Source organism: Bidens hawaiensis, unplaced genomic scaffold (genome assembly GCF_021521415.1).
Source record: "Bidens hawaiensis isolate Kalapana, Puna unplaced genomic scaffold, B.hawaiensis_p1.1 tig00419391_1, whole genome shotgun sequence".
Taxonomy (NCBI): Eukaryota; Viridiplantae; Streptophyta; class Magnoliopsida; order Asterales; family Asteraceae; genus Bidens; species Bidens hawaiensis.
In genome coordinates this window covers 1681490-1687275 of record NW_027504845.1, presented here as the reverse complement: position 1 = coordinate 1687275, position 5786 = coordinate 1681490, and positions in this window count along the sequence as shown.

The following is a 5786-nucleotide window of genomic DNA, read 5'->3' as shown; positions in this document are numbered from 1 at the left end:
AAGTTGAAGCAACATTGTTTTCAATGTTTTTAACTTTGAAATAAAGTTTCAAAGTCTGGTTGTCTTTTATCTTGTTCTTGATCAAACATTTAATCAGTTTGCACTTCATTGTTGATAAATTGCCCTTGATCATTTTGATTGTCAGTTTGCTCATTATCCATGATAGGATTTTCTTGAACAAGTGGTTGCTTAAGATTATCATTTTGCTCATTCTCTAGTTCTTTATCAGTTGCATTTTTTAACAAAGTAGTATTCAACATTCTTGTCTGCAACCTTTGACCAAAACATGTCCAAATCAACCTTTTTCTGCCTTTTCTTCTATACGAAGTTTCATCAAAGTCTTTAGGATAAATCTTGAATGACTTGATTAAGTTCTCCAGATCAAATAACCAGGATATTCCATCAACTGTATTAAACTAGTTTTCATTGAAATTCAAATCAGAAGATTCGATTACGCTCAAATGATCTTTCAAAGATACTCTATAGGCCTTCGAGTGTGTGGAGTGTCCAACAAAGAAACAATCTAAAGATTTTGATTGAAACTTTTTCAAATAGTATTTGGTATTTAACAATGAGTACTTGCATCCAAAGGTCTTGAGAAACTTGATGTAGGGTTTACTTTTGAACAAAATCTCATAAGGAGTCTTGCCTTGAATTTTGTTGAAAAGAACCTTGTGAACATATCAAGCACTATTGATAGCTTATTCCCAAAATGTAACAGGTAAATAAGCATCTGCTAACACGATCCTTGCAGCATTAATGAGTGTTCTGTTTCTTCTTTCAGCTACACCATTTTGTTCATGAGTCCTAGGAGCACTGAATTGTTGGAAAATTCCTTTAGCTTGTCAAAATTCAATCATCACCCGATTTTTGAACTCAGTCCCGTTGTCATTTCTCATAACCTTCACCCTCACATCCAATTGGTTCTTAATCCTTGTACCACAACTTTTGATCAATTCAGCAACCTCATCCTTGGAATTCAGAAAATAAACCCAAGTATATCTTGAAAAGTCATCAATGATCACCAAATAATATCTTTTCTTCCCTATACTAGGAACACTCACAGGACCAAAAAGATCCATATAAAGAAGTTCCGTTACATGTTCAATTGAGTTTACAAGATTTTCTTTGTGTTATGATTTGTGTTGCATACCTTTTTGACATGAAATGCATTAGTCATCAAGTTTAAACTCCCTTGTAGGTAAACCAAGTACATGTTCACCTTTAACAAGTTTGTTCATGTTCTTTAAATTAACATGACAAATCTTTCTGTGCCACAATTTGGTTTCATTTTCAGTGGGCTTTGAAACAAAAAAATTTCCACCCCTATAAACTGCATCTATCATATTGAATTCATATAAGTTACCATTTCTTGGAGCTATCAGCATAATCATATCAAGAGGAATCACAAATTCATGTTTGAAAATGAAACAGTGAGAATCAAGTCCAACCTTATAACCTTTATCACACATTTGTGAGATGCTAGAAAGATTATATTACAATCCTTCCACATAAAACACATTATCAAATGACACTTTGCCATTGGTTAGAATACATTTCCCCACAATCTTGCCTCCATTTTCGCCACTCCCAAATGCAGCAGGGGCTTTAAACTTTTCTTCATAGTTCACTAGTGACCTCTTGTCACATTTTATGTTCCTGGCACATCCACTGTCCATATACCATATATCATTGATTGGTATGGACTTTTCCTACACAAATCAAAGAAAAGGATCAGTTAAGGGATGAAATACAACCATCGTCAGATTGCAAATTATCATCACCATGAACATTTGTTGCATTGGGTTTGGGGTCCTTACAAACAACCTCACATGATTGTCACATGATTCTTCAATGACAAATTCTCTCTTCACACTTGTCACTAATGTTTCACATGTCACTTTTGCTTCATTTCTTGGTTTCCAAAAAAATCCTTGGGGTTCAAATCCATGTTTCAACAAAAATTTCTCATCACCATTCAATTCTCTTGATTTATTCTCTTAAATATCTCTCTTTTAACTTTTTCTTCACCCTCTATTGACTTCCCTTGGTAAACAAATTTCACATTCTTAACATCCCTAACAATATTTATTCTGATAGGTTGTTTGATCATTGGAGCCTTTTTTTCTCTTCAACTATTTTCTTTTCTTTCTTGTCAACAACTTCAATTTTCTTTATGTTTAGTTCAGCCCCTTTCACAGTACCATTTGATGGTTTCTTGCCCTTGCCCAAGTATTCATCATACTTCTTGCTTTAAAGACCAAAGTCTTGCCCAAACTTGGTTGTATCTGGAACATGGAATGACAAGAATCATTGTGATGTCCATACACATCACAATGTTTGCACAAAACTTTTCCTTTGAAGTTCTCACATGAATTCCCTTTTTTAAATCTTTCACTTGTCTTGGGAGGTCAACTCCAATGGTCTTTTGAGTTTTGAGACCATCAAAGTCAATTGAGAAATATACAAATTCTTCAATCTTGATATCTTGTCTTTCCATTGAACAAAGATTATCCTTTCCAAATTAATTGGCTCATCATCTGAATTATCTTTAAACCTTGATTGTCTTCTTTCATATTCTTCCACACTTTCTACTTCACCAACATCAAATAATTCTTGATTTGAGAAAATATGGTGCACATGAATAAACTGATCATTGTTAACAGTTTCTTTAGTCTTCTTCTTGTTATTAACCTTTTTCTCTTTTAATTCTTCTTTGCTTTGAGGCTTTAGTGAATTATAGTTAACTTTTGATCCACCACATATGTCAAATAACACATGTTCCCTTCTCATTTGTTCGTGATGTTTTCTCATCTTGGGTGTGATCATTGGTACCAAAGGAAGTTTGCCAATTGAGATTGGTTTTCCCTTTCTTTTATCCTTTGAACCATCATCACTTGAACATTAATCACTTGAGTCACTTAAGTCATCTTTTTCAAATAGTCCTCATCAAAGTCATCTTCAGATACTTACACACCAATAGAAATTTCATCATTCTCATTTTTCACCTCTTCTTTCATCACAAACTCCTCCTTTTCATCAACTTCAGACAATTTGTAATTTTCAATAAATTCTTCCTTTTCTTTAAACACTTCTCTAAACTGATGAATGTAGGTATTTCTCTTTTCCTTGTCAATTTTTAGTGACTAATTATCATTGAAATGTGGATGAACAACCTTTTATTTATCTTCCACCTTGATATTGTATAATTTCCACAAAGATTTCCAGTTGAAACTAAATTTTTAAGGAAATCAATTTCAACTTGAAGTGTGGAGTTCTTCAGCTTTTCATCAAGAAACATCTTCTTCAATTCTTATATCTCAGTGACATATCTAGAGTGTTTCATATAGCTATCTATGCAATCTTGTTCCAGACTTTTGATTCTTTCTTCATAAGTCAAATCACTTGCCTCATACACATTGATCATACTTTTCTTCTTAAAACACTCACTTTGTAACTTTCCAACTGTCATTCTTAATGATTCAATCATTTCAAGTAATTCAAGTTTTGATTTTGAATGTACCTGAGATGTGGAGAATTCAGCTTCACTTTCTATTCTATCCATGAATGCTACATGTTCCTTTTCAATGTCACTGGCATGATTGCTCCATTCAAATCCGCATTCTTGTTGAGTAGCTAATGCAACATTCCCTTGGTTTCTTGGTTGGTAGGAATTGTTTCTGTTAGGGTTTGTAGGAGCTTCTGGAAGGTTTTGATTATTTCTTTGAAAGTTCTAATTTTGGGGAATTACTGGCTGGTGATTCTGTGGTTGTTGGTTGTAGTAGTTGTTGTTGAAGTTTCTCAGTTAACCTTGATTCTGATTCTGATATTTATACTTATTTCTTGGTTAAGCAAACTGATTGTTTTGAAAATTTATAGGTTGATTGCATTCCCAAGCAAAGTGTCTTGTCTGTTGATAGTTGTAGCAAATTGCTTTTGATTTATCAAATCCTATCATGTCATTTGGACCAGACACAAAGGACCTTCCAGCTCTATTATACAACCTCTTGCCTCTCAAGGCTAGCATAGCAGCCTGCCATTTCAAATCCATGTCTTCTAAGTCATCTGCATCGATTTGCTCTAAGTTTTCTTTAACCACACTAGTGTGAATCAGATTCTTAGCCACAAAGGCATTGTATGACTCATTAAACATTGAAAATAAGGCTCGATATTCATTTCCTTAGTTAGCATTTCCACCACCATAAGGAGCATGTCCACTGGCCATAGAAGATGTATTATCGTCATCAACCAATTGGACATTAAATCTAGATTGCCCACCATGATTGCTTGCATTACCAGCAACAACCCCCTTTGGTGTGTCTCCACCATATTCACTTGATTCTTCAATGATGGGAATCTACTGTTGATTTTTTGTCGACAGGTTTCCCATGGGTGCTACAAGAGCATTTGTCAATTGAAAACTTGGTCTGTCTTCTTTGATCATGTTGTTTCTATCATCTCATGTTCAACTGCTAGGTAAAAGCAAATTACATCATCTAGCTTCAACTGAGGGAAATTTTCCTTCTCTTTAATGAATTTGCTAACAGTTTACCATTCACCGGAAAGAGATGATAATAACTTCTTGGCAAAATCAAAATCAAATATTGCTAGATCAGTTATTCTGATTTCATTCACAATTGCCACGAACCTCTGCAACACATACATTAGCTTTTCACCTTCTTTGAACTTGAAACGATCTAGATCTAACTTCAATCGATCCTTCTTAATGTTCCTCAACTAGGTGTTGCCTTTGAACGTCTCAACAATAGCATCAAACATTTCTTTGGCGGTAGTATGATGAGCTACGCTGGTCAAGATTTCCCATGATAGATCCAGCTTCAACATTGCTAATGCTCTGTCATCTTTCTTTTTCATTCGAGCTTCAACAATTTGATTCTTTGCTATTCCATCTGGCATATAAGGCCCGTTCTTAATCGAGTTCCACATATCAACATTGTTGTAACAGATGACAAATTCGAATAACACCTTCCATTTGATGTAGTTTTCCTGTCCATATAGCCTAGGAATCTTGTTAGTAGAAACCTCTTGCTCCTCGATTGATCCAGACATCTTTTTTGTATTTTAGGAATAAAATTGAAAAACAGAGAATACTTGCTAAAATTTAAACAAAGAATTAAACACTCTTTGAAAAATGATCAGATATGTGGATAAAATCCTAAGATCTGATATATCTAGACGGATTAGAGCAAGATCTATAACAAAGATAAGAACTTTAATGTAGATCTGAATAAGAAGACACTTTTAAACCTCAAAAATATTGAAGATCTGATAAAAATGAAGAACATGGAAACTGACGTCACAAACCAATGTAACAGTTGTCAGCTGACGTTACCCTTCATCTTCACAATCATCAATATTCAGCAACAGTTCTTCACAAAAATAGTATAAACAAGATTTGATAACACTTGTCGGTCCCGTATAGCTCACACAATAGATCACTCACTCAATTTCGTAACCCACACATAAGTGTTCATAAGAAGGTTAACGACTTACTAGTTTTGATAAAGAACAATAGATTATTAAATGCGGAATCAATTATACTCTAAATGTTGCTAAAAGGACATGAAAGTAACAAACACACAAAGTAACTCTAAAGATATCCATATATATTGCGAAAGATAAAATGAAAATCAATTAGGATTTACAGGTGGAATGTATGGATTTATGGCAGCTTCCCGTACACGAGTGAGATAGCCGTCAAATAACAATATTCTCATTATCACTTCTAGAGGTCTGTCATAGGCGTGCCCTAAATTATGCCTTTT